The sequence below is a fragment of the Macaca mulatta genome, chromosome 15 (assembly GCF_049350105.2).
Source record: "Macaca mulatta isolate MMU2019108-1 chromosome 15, T2T-MMU8v2.0, whole genome shotgun sequence".
Classification (NCBI taxonomy): Eukaryota; Metazoa; Chordata; class Mammalia; order Primates; family Cercopithecidae; genus Macaca; species Macaca mulatta.
This window is the reverse complement of record NC_133420.1, coordinates 24544989-24557349: the sequence shown is the minus strand read 5'-3', so window position 1 is coordinate 24557349 and position 12361 is coordinate 24544989. Positions and strand designations below refer to the sequence as shown.

Genomic DNA, 12361 nt, shown 5'->3' with positions numbered 1-12361 from the left:
TGATTAAAGTTGGCTTAAGAGAAAACAAAATGAAGAAACTTGAACTCTGGTGGAAATGTAAAATGGTACAGTCATTTTTGAAAAACAATTTGGCAGTTCCTCAAAATGTTAAATACAGGGCTATAACATGACGCAGAAAGTCTACCTTACTAAGTATGTACCCAAAATAATTGAAAAGATACACCCACACAAAAATCTGAACACAAATGTTCACGGCAGCATTTTTTGTAACAGCCAAAATGTAGAACCACCTAAATGTCCATTGACTTATGAATGGACAAAATGTGGCATACTCATAAATGGAATATTAGCCATAAGAAGGAATGAAACACTCATACATATTATAATATGCATGAACCTTGAAAACATTATGCTAAGGGAAAGAAGCTAGTCACAAAAGACCAAATATTGTATGATTTCATTTACATGAAACATCCAGAATAGGCAAATCCACACAGACAGAAAGTAGATTAGTAGCTGCCAGGAACTGGAGGAAGGGTGAAACAGGGAGTGGCCGCTAAAGGGTACAGAGTTTCTTCTTCAGTGATGAAAATGTTCTGGAATTAGACAGTGGTGATGGATGCACAACTCTGTAAACATACTAAAAACCAATGAATCACACATTTAAAATAGCGAATTTTAGGGCATGTGACATATCTCAATAAAGAAATAGAAGAGGGATCATGGGACGAAAGAAATTAAAAACAGTTGAATAGAGACTACTCCTTCTAGATGTTTCACTGCAAAGAAGGGCAAAGAAATGAGACAGTAGCTGGCAAAGAAAGTGGGATCAAATATTTTTAATGTAGGATAAATAACATGTTTAAATGTTGATGAATGATCCCACAGAAAACAAAATATTGATGATGCAGGAAAATCTGGAGAGGGATTCTCGGGTCAATATCCTTGAGAAGTTGATAGACGATAATATCTAGTACACAAGTAAAGAGCTTGTCTTTCAGAGAAGCACATATAGTTTATCTATGGTGAGAGGAATGAGGGCAGAATGCACAAGTACATGCTCCAGTTTTCTTAGTGAAGAAGCAAGGTCATCAGTTGAATGGGAGAGAGGGTATTATGGATTTTAAAAGGAAGGGGTTGGGGTAACCAAACAACTGTCTAACAGAGTGACAGAGTGAATAGGCCAGGTACATATGATTGCCTAGGAGCATTAAGGACCCATTTGAGGTTCAAGGTTATGAATTTTAAAAAATAAATAAGATCATTCAGCATAGGGTGTGTGAAGGCATGTGTTTTCCAGCTATGTTCAGATGCACAGGTACAGGTGCAGATTAGGAAGAGAGTCAGATTTAACCAGGGTTGTAAGTTTTGCCAAGTAAGTATGATTAAAGCATCGCAATTGAGGACTATACAGGAGTCAGCACAATGACTACGGAATTTAAGCTGAGTGAGGAAGGGAATGTGAACATCAAGGATATAAAGGACGATGAAAAAGCGGTAGGATCAACGGATCTGGGGTCCATGGTCTGACAGATGTCCACAGAAAACAAGATCACTAGATGAATAGCGCTCAAGAAAATAGGAGGCCAATGTGTTGCAAGAATCATTCTTTACTCTCAAGCACAAGAAATAATTCCAGTCTCTGAACAGCAGTTCTTATTATAACTATCACATAACTTGACATTCAACTGTAATTTACATAGCCTTCCCCAACTCAAACGCAAGTCCCATGTATTTTTGTCTATTTTATCTAGTTACTTATTTGGTAACTTACATACATTTCCTAATACACTTCTGGGAAGACAGTAAGTGCTAATAAATACTTATTGATGGATACAGATACAGGACCCTGATGGGTTATAAAGCCATGCAGTGAGGGAATGAAAAGACAGACAAGTAAGCAACCGTCCTTTCCGTATCAGATACATCACAGACAGTTGCTCACCATTTACAGATATCTGCCTTCCAGACTACATCACCCAATTCATTTACCCATCACTGTCTTCTATATTTATTTTTCAAAGACACTGTAGTTGATGAGGCAATCTATATTTGGCTGCAAAAGCTATCCACTATTAATAATTAAAACTAGGTAAGACATGGCCATTTCAGTTAATAACAGGAAAGTTTCTGTTTTAAAATTGCTTTAACTAAACAGCTTGTGTCTTCCACATACTTTTTTCAAGAACGCATGTGCATCATTATTTTAATGAAAAGCATACATACTTTTTAAAATTTCTGGTATTAGTAGGGGGAAAACACAGGGTACGATAATTGTACCCAAAACAAAAAGGTTAAACCTATATTGAGTTCTAAAGCAATTACAAAATCCTCTTTGCAGAACTCTGTCAGTCACAGAATGTAGGGAGTAAGTGATCTTTCTGTAACCCAGTAGTTCTTTAACTCTGTGTATTAGAAGAAAATGCACAGGGAGCTTTTTAAGCTAGACATGGTACCCTCACACCCCTAGAGGTCAATTTAATTCATCTGGGGTGGAATCTAGGTTAGCAATATATTTTTTTAACTCTACAGTGATTTTAATGTACAACAAGGCTTGAGAACTATAGACCTAACTTAATCCTTTCACCTGTATCAGCAGCCCATACTCCTCTATTGCACTTCCAATTTTACTGCACTTCCAACTGCCTTCTACACATCTCCATCTGGAGGGTTGCATGGACACTGCAAATGCAAAAGTCCAATCCTAAAGTCAGCATCTTCTTTCCCAAACTTATCTTCTCTTGTTCCTTTCTGGTCTTTTAGATTGTGAAATACAATTTACAAATGGAAAAATGCATAAACCATATAAGCACAATTTAATATCCTTAAACAGTACCCTTGTAGTCATCAGCCAAATCAAGAAATATAACACTGCCAACACCACAGTCTCCCATATTTCTTATCTTAGCTAGTATACTAATTAATCCAGTTACTCAGGTCAAGAGACCAGGGACATCATCTTAAGATTCCTCCCCTTCTCCTGACATCAAATAAATCACAAGTACTAAAGATTTTACTACCTAAGTATCTCCCCTCCTCTTTTTTACTGCCATTTTCTTAGTCTAAGCCCTCAAAAGATTTTCTGTCTCTGCCCCACTTGCCTCCAGTTCATTCCATGAAATGATCTCTTAAGGAAACAAATCTGTCACCCACCTTCCCTGACTCCCCATATCTTAACAAGATAGGGTTCTCCATAAACTGGCCTGGATCTCCCTCTCTCTCTGGTCTCTAATGAACCTACCCCACTTCAAAACTTATGCTGCAAATGTACCAATCTCCTTACAGTTACCTAAACACACTATGCCATTTCCTATCTTTCTCCTACTGTTCTTCTATAAGGAATATCCTTCCTTGCCACTGTTGTACTTGAATTCATCTTTCAAAACCCAACTTAGCCAGCTGGATGCAGGGGCTCACACCTGTAATACCAGCACTTTGGGAGGCTGAGGCAGGTGGATCACTTAAGGTCAGGAATTCGAGACCAGCCTGGCCAACATGGTGAAACCTCGTCTCTACTAAAAATACAAAAATTAGCCAGGCTTGGTGGTGCATGCTTGAAATTCCAGCTACTCAGGAGGCTGAGGCAGGAGAATCACTCGAACCCAGGAGGCAGAGGTTGTAGCAGGGAACCGAGATTGAGCCTCTGCACTCCAGCCTGGGCAACACAGCTAGACTCCATCTCAAAAAAAAAAAAAAAAAAAAAAAAAAAAAAAAAAAGCAAGAGTTGAATGTGTGTAATAATACTTGCAAACCATAGCAGTGAGCTATTCTAAGATTCCTACTGAAATCTACAATGTTACAGCTGTGGCAGAGAATTGCTAACTACCAAAATCCACCCTGTTTCTTCCAAATAACAGAGCTGTAGCTAGGACAAAACTCTCACCTTTACATTCTGTAACAGAAAATGCACTCCCAAGAACATTTCAACACTGATGAAATACTCAAAATAGTACAGAATGACACCTTACCTCCTAGTGTCAGCAAAGAGAAAGAACACTCCAATTCCCAATCCCCTGCAGCTAGATGAGGCAATGAGACTAAGCCTTCAGCAATGGGAGGAGAAATTATATTTGTACAACTTTCACCTCACTTCCTTAAGATAAAATTTCTTACCCTGTGCTTCTAACAAGAACAACCTTGAAAGCTGTGCATTCAAGATGATACAGTCCCCATTCACCTATGTCCCCAAATGCCTGCATTTATAAAGGACAGCCACATGCTGACGTGGAACACCTGCCCTCAACTACTGTGCATGGAATTCTGGGGTTTCGGCCATTGTATTTCAGGGCTCTAATTCAGCAACTGGGTTACTTAACTAATACAATGGCAAACCCCTTATAGAGGGAGAAGGGTGCAACTATAAAATCCCAAACAGGAACAAGCTTTTAATGCCTTCACACACACAAGGTAACACAAAAAAGTAAAGTTCTCAATAGGACAGCGTTTCCCAAAAAGGTGTTACCTGAGGGGAGTGTGAAGCATGGTAGATAAGAGAATAGGCCCTGAAGTCAGATTGCCTGGGTTCAAATCCCTGCTCCACCACTTGCTACCTGTGTAACCTTGGGATCCGAACTTAACCTTTGTCTCTGTAAAACGAGAATAAAAGCAGGACTCACCTCACTTAATTGTTGTGATGTTTAAATGAAAATAAAACTCCACACTTTAAAGCCGCTTAGCAAAGTGCATAGCACACAGCAGTAACAGTAAATGTTAGTTTTTCTTATTGGAAATCTGGCCAAATGAGGTAGCTCATGCCTGTAATCCCAGCACTTTGGGAGGCCAAGACCAGAGGATCACTTGACGCCAGGAGTTCAAGACCAGACTAGGCAACATAGCAAGACTCCCATTTCTAAAAAATACAATAAAAGAATACATGATACTGCACAATTTCAGTGAGGTGATCATGTATCAATAAGGCTACTAGAATGCTAACAAAGATTCTCTACAACCTACTTGGTGGTGCAAAGTGTCCTAGGAGATAATACAATTAAATCTAGATTCCCTTAAAGGCAAACTAAGAGCCATCCAACTTTCAGTAACCAAGGAAGACAGCTGCATAAAAGCAGCATGACCTAGGGTTTAGCTACTTACAAAACCATTATAGTGACTAAGAGAGAACAGTACATCGTACTAGGGCACCCTAATTCAGCACAGACTGTACAGGAACTCTGATAGCACTGTTTTTCAAAACAAAGAGTCATCCTAACATCCCATATATGCAAATGAATTGATAAATAGTTAAGATTCAAATAAGCTAAAGATGAGAAGGGAGACTACCCAAGGAAATTTCAGAAATTTGCCCTGCCTTTCTAACAATAAATCTCACAGCATGAAACAGAGCTTTATTATTTTTACACACAAAAGAGAAAAGCTATAACAGAATTACACTTAAGTATATAATAAAAACAGTTCCATATTTTTACAAAAGAGACACCCCCCCCCAAAATAAATTCTACATTAGAATGCCATCTGGGAACAGGCAAAAGTTCAGTAAACTGTAGAGGCAGGAAGGTAAATTCGATTACAATATTACAAAAGTTTCAGGATGAGAATCTTTAAGTATTACTAAAGATTTCCTTAACAGTGGCAGTAACATTTATGCTTTGCTGACCCTAAAAATAAAAATACATAAAATAAACATCTTCTGGCCAGGCGCGGTGGCTCAAGCCTGTAATCCCAGCACTTTGGGAGGCCGAGACGGGCGGATCACAAGGTCAGGAGATGGAGACCATCCTGGCTAACACGGTGAAACCCCATCTCTACTAAAAAAAATACAAAAAACTAGCCAGGCATGGTGGCGGGCGCCTGTAGTCCCAGCTACTCCGGAGGCTGAGGCAGGAGAATGGCGTAAACCCGGGAGGCGGAGCTTGCAGTGAGCCGAGACTGCGTCACTGCACTCCAGCCTGGGCAACAGAGTGAGACTCCGTCTCAAAAAAATAAACAAAAATAAATAAACATCTTTTTAATATGGAATGCCTAGGCTGGGCACAGTGGCTCACGTCTGTAATCCCAGCACTTTGGGAGGCCAAGGCAGGTGGACCACGAGGTCAGGGGATGGAGACCATCCTGGCTAACACTACTAAAATATACAAAATACTACTAAAAATACAAAAAATTAGGCAGGCGTGGTGGTGGGCGCCTGTAGTCCCAGCTACTCAGAAGGCTGAGGCGGGAGAATGGCATGAACCTGAGAGGTGGAGCTTGCAGTGAGCCAAGATCACGCCAATGCACTCCAGCCTGGGCGACAGAGCAAGACTCCGAGACTCCGTCTCAGGAAAAAAAAAAAAAAAGAAAAAGAAAATTACAATGGAATGCCTACTGGGTTTTCCTCTTGTCTATCCAAATCTTATCTTTTTTCCTGGGCCTTTTTTCCTTAGACTCACTGCCAAAAAAAGGCCTGTCCCAATGACAAGCCTACTCTGACCTCATTTGTACCTGACACCACAAATTTAGGACCAGGGCACAGAATGTCTTGCATTTTCCCCCAACTTCTTATGAATATGACTTATTACTGAAAGTAAGAACTCCTGAAGGGCAAAGACTGTAATCTCTTTTTCCTATGCTATTCTTATAACAACAGCAGAGCAACAATATCACCTACAATTTACTAAATGTCTGGCACTGAGCTAGGAACTATACACATAAGTTTTAAAGGTTATAAAATATTTGATAAATACAAATGACTCAATGTAGCATCTGAATTTATGAAATGTTCCTAAAATGAGTATCTGCAAACTAGCCACCTGACACTAGAACTACTACATTACTATTACTGTTGAACCTATAAACAGTCTTACCTTCACAGCAGACTTATGAGGCAAGTACAGGTACGCCCCTAAGGGAATACAGGCCCAAAGAAGTCAAGTGATTCATGCAACATCACAAACTATTAGGTGAGTCCTTACTCAAACCAGGTCTTCTGATCAAAAAAATAAGCTCATTTTCTTTCCACCATACCTTACTCTATTATGGGATTTGCTCTTCTCCTCTACCCACCTAAGTCCTACTTATTCTTCAAGTTCCAACTCCTCCAAGAAATCCTTTTCAACTACCATAGCTTATACTTTTTTACATCTCCTTTCATCAAAATTCAATGAAAGCAAGGTCTATATTTAACATTCCTTTTGTCTCCTTCAATTTAGCATTATGCTAGACCCAGAGTAGTTACTCAACCACTTAATATACTGTATATGATGCTTTCTTGATGAAACCATTAATTACATTATTATGTATAAAAATGTTATTATCTGCCCACCACACTGAAATTTAGAGATCCTGCATTTTCTTTAATGTTATCAAGTCTTTGAATTCAAGGAGGCAAAGCAAAAGGAGACAGAAACACAGAGGATGTATTTTACTAGCATTTCACTAAAAGCAAATATCACTAGCTAATTTTCTCACAAAAAGTAGTTTCTATTATTTGTCTCCTCTTACCTTTCAACAGGATTGATAGAATCAATGGATATCACAAAATTCAGGTTTCAGAGAAGGCATTGACAGAATTCATTTTTCTATATCCTCATCTTTCTATAACTTTAGTCGCAAACATATAAGAACATCAATGGCTAAACCATCCTAGGCTTTCTTGGCTCTGCCTTCCCCTCCTCCAGACCTCGTAATGTGCCAATGCTCCAAGGCTCTGCCCCAGGCCCCCTCCTCTGGTATCACATTGTCTTCTCAGCGGCCTCTCCCAGTTTCGTAACTCTGTATAATGTCTATATACAAATCACCACACTATATCAATAATCCTGACCTCCACCTGGACTCCAAATTTGTATATCCAATTGATGGCAGACATCAGTTAAAACATAAAGTGATTGGCAGGGTATGGTGGCTCACAACTATAATCCCAGCACTTTGGGAGGCTGAGGCGGGCGGATCACCTGAGGTTGGGAGTTCCTGACCAGCCTGACCAACATGGAGAAACCTGATCTCTACTAAAAATACAAAATTAGCTGGGCATGGTGGCACATGCCTGTAATCCCAGCTACTCGGGAGCAGAGGAGAATCACTTGAATCCAGGAGGCGGAGGTTGTGGTGAGCCAAGATCACGCCATTGCACTCCAGCCTGGGCAACAAGAACAAAACTCCGTCTCAAAAAAATAAAATAAAATAAAGTGATTAAAAAAGGACTATCAGCTGGGCACAGTGGTGCACGCCTATAATGAAATGGATCAGCACTTTGGGAGGCTAAGGCAGGAGAATCCCTGGAGCCTAGGAGTTCAAGACTAGCCTGGGCAACAAAGGGAGAACTTGTCTCTAAAAAAAAGAATTTTTTTCAATTAGCTGGGTGTGGTGGTGCGCATGCCTATGATCCCAGCTACTCGAGAGGCTGAGGTGGGAGGGTCACTTGAGCCCAGGAGCTCAAGCTTGCAGAGAGCCGTGATTGTGCCACCGCACTCCAGCCTGGGTAACAGAGCAAGACCTTGTCACCCCGCACAAAAAAAAAAAAAATCAATTCTTTTTTTCTCTAAAACATACCTTGTTCCTCTCCCAAGTCTTACCAATCTCACTGAACAACAATAATCATCCACCCAACTTTTAAAAGGAAAAAAAAAAAAAACTAGGGATTATCTTTGATTCCCTTTTCCTGTGGCCATGAAATACAGAACACAACCTGTTGACTCTACCTTCAAAATATATCCTGAATCCTTTCCTAGAATAATCACCTTTCACCTGGTCTGAAATAGCTTCCTGATTCATCCTCCTGCTTTTGTTCTGGTCCCTCTCCATACAGCAACCTTTTCACTCCCTTAATCGAAACATTCCAGTGGCTTCTCATCACCCTCAGAATAAAAATCATACTCCTTACCTTGGCTTACAAAGTCCCAGGTGATCTGGCCCCTGCCTACCTCACCAACCTCATTTGTACTACTCTCCCTCTTGCTCATTACACTCCAGACACCCTGTCCTCCTTTTTAGTTCCTTCCACACACCCACTGGTCCCTAGCTGTTCCACTAGCTGTTCCCTCTGCCTGGAATAGTCTTCTCCCTTTTCTTCAAAAGGCTAGCTCTTTCTTGACATTCAGATCTCACCACCACAAACAAATAAGATTTCTTCAGAGGCCTTCCCTGATTTAATCAATCAATCAGCCACCCCACTATTTCAAGGTCAACCTGTTTCGATTATCTCCATAGCACTTAATTGAGGTATATCGTTATTACTCATATACTATGTCTTCATTAGAATGTAAGGTCAATGATTAGGGACCTTTACCACTGTATTCTGGTGCCTAAAACAGTGCCTGGCCCATAACAGAAGTTCATAAAGATGCTGAGTGAAAATTTTATGAATAAATGAATAGCCAGGCGTGGTGGCTCATGCCTGTAATCCCAGCACTTTGAGAGGCCAAGGTGGGCAGATCACTTGAGGCCAGGAGTTTGAGACCAGCCTGGCCAACATGGCAAAACCCTGTCTCTACTAAAAATACAAAAAATTAGCTGGGCATGGTGGCATGCACCTGTAGTCACAGCTACTTGGGAGGCTGAGGCAGGAGAATCACTTGAACCCAGGACGAAAAGGTTGCAGTAAGCAGAGATCACACCACAGCACTCCAGCCTGGGTGACAGAGTGAGACCCTGTCTCAAATAAATAAATACACAGAATCGAAAGGAAATGAAATGGATCAACAATTGCTTCTACTTTCACAGCTCTATTAATGATAGTTTTTTAACATCAAAAAGGGAGGGAGGGCTAAAAAGTTTAACATTTTGCTAATTACAAAGAATTCTTTCCATACAATTTTAAGTAATTTGAGTATTTTCTTTACATAATCTTTCTAATCTCATTCCAATCTATTAAAATCCAATGGTAGAGACACTCCATAGTAAAAATGTCATTCTTCCCAAATTGATCTATAGATGTAATAAAATTTTTACCAAGGTTTTTATAGACATAACCAAACTTATTCTAAAACTTATATGGAAAGACACAAGACCAAGAATAGCTAAAACAATTTTTAAAATAAAATGGGAGAAATTCTACCAAATTTCAAGACTTACTATATAGCTACAGTAATCAAGATTGTGTGGTATTGGTAGACGGACAGACACAGAGATCAATGAAGTAGAATAGAGAACCCAAAAATAGATCCACACAAAGATGTCCAACTAATTTCTTAGAAAAATGCAAAGCAATTAAATGGAAGAAGGATAGCCCTTGCAACAAATGCAGCTAGAGGAATTAGACATCAGTAAGACAAAAAAAAAATAAATAAAGCTTTCATCTAGACTTCACACCTTACACAAAACCTAATTTGAAATGAATCACAGACTTAAAACTATAAAACTTTCAGGAATAAACACACTTTTAGGAAAAAATCTTTGGGGCACAGGGCTAGTTGAAGAGTTCTTGGACTTGACACCAAAAGCAAGATTCATAAAAGAAAAACCTGATAAACTGGACTTGGTCAAAATTAATTTTTGTTCTATGAAAGACACAATTAAGAGGATATAAAGACAAGCTACAGCCTAGGAGAAAGTAATTGCAAGCCGCATACCCAATAAAGGACTTCTAACTATTATATATAAAGAACCGTCAAAACTCAACAGTTAAAACAAATAAAAATTAAAAAATAAGCAATCCAATCAGAAAATGGGCAAAAGACATGAACAAACATTTCACTGAAAAGGACAGATGGCAAATAAGCATATGAAAACATGTTCAAAGTCATTATTCAGAGACATGCAAATCAAATCATAATGAAGCATTACTACATATGTACCTGAATGGTTAAAATAAAAAATAATACACTGCTGAGGGAAATGTAAAATGGTACTTTGGAAAAGTTTAGAAGTTTCTTACAAGGCTAAACGTAGTCTTACAAAACAATACAATAGGAATTGTGCTCCTAGATATTTTTCTAAATGATCTGAAAACTTATATCCACACAAAAGTCCACACACAAATGTTATAGCAGTTCTGTTCATAATTTCCAAAAACTGGGAACGACCAAGATGTTTTTCAATAGGTGAATGGATAAACAAATTCTGATATAATCACAGTTGAATGTGGTTCATCCACTGTAGGATATTATTCAGCAATAAAGAGAGATGGAGGGAGAGCAAGAGTTACCAAGCCATGTAAAGACATGGAGAAACCTTAAATGCATATTGCCTAGCAAAAGAAGCCAGTCTGAAAAGGCCAGATACTATATTCTTTCAACCATATGACATTCTGGAAAAGGTAAAACTATGTTGACAGTAAAAGGATCAGTGGTTGCCATGAACTGGGGGTACAGGGGGCTGAACAGGTAGAGAACAGAATTTTAGGGCAGTAAAACTATTCTGTATGATACTGTAAGGGTAGACACATGTTATTATACATTTGTTGTCAAAATGCACAGACCTGTACAAGTCACAGAGGCCTAATATAAGCTATAGACTAGTTAATAATAATGGATTAATACTGCATTATTGTTCAACAATTTTCACAAATTTACCATGGTAACAGATGTTAATAAAAGGGGAAAGTCGTGAGGGAAGAAGGTGTATGGGAACTCTCTGAATAATCTGCCCAACTTTCTGTAAACCTAAAACTGCTCTAATGAAGTCTACTAATTTTTCTCAAAAAATAGTAATGATGTCAAACACCGGCGAAGATGTAGAGAAACTGGATCACACATACACTGCTGGTGGGAATGTAAAATGATACAGCCACTCAGAAAAACTACAGCAGTATCTGAGAAAACTAAAAATGCATTTATCACATAACCCAGCAACTGTACTCTTGGGCATTTATCCCAAAGAAATGGAAAATTATGACCATTCAGAAGCCTGTCCACAAATGTTCACAGCAGCTTTATTAGTAATAGCCACTATGGAAACAATCCAAATGTCCTTCAACAGGTGAATGACTAAACTGTGATACTTCCCTACCTACCATGGAATACTACTTAGCTATAAAAAGGAACGAACTATTGATACATGCAACAACTTGGATGGATCTCAAAGGAATGAGCCTGAGTGAAAAAGCCAAGCTGAAAAGTTTACATACTGTATTATTTCATTTACATAAAATTCTTGAAATGATAAAATTATAGAGATGGATTACTCAGTACATTATTTTCTACAACAGCATGTGAATCTACAACCACCTCAAAAAAAAAAAAAGTTTTATAAACTCCAAAGGTAAAGATATATTCTCTAAAATCAAATTATTTCCCCTTGAGTGGGCTAACAAATTTCCCAGAGCAGGAGTTCTAAGCCTCACATGCACACTGGAATTACCTCTAAAACTCCAGATGCTTAGGTAGCATCCCAAACCAATTAAATTAGAATCCTTCAAGGTGAAATCCAAGCATCTGTATTTCTTTTCATTCTCAGGTAATTCTAATGTTCAATCAAGAATGAGAATCAGTATCCTCCAGAGCTACAGAGTCTTTCTAAAAGCAACCTTTAC

At 38.8% G+C, this 12361-nt stretch overlaps 1 protein-coding gene across 6 annotated transcripts in view; it reads right to left on the bottom strand.

Annotated features, from left to right (window-relative positions):
* STRBP (spermatid perinuclear RNA binding protein) overlaps positions 1 to 12361 on the bottom strand; it is a 150572-nt gene that overhangs the window by 115069 nt on the left and 23142 nt on the right.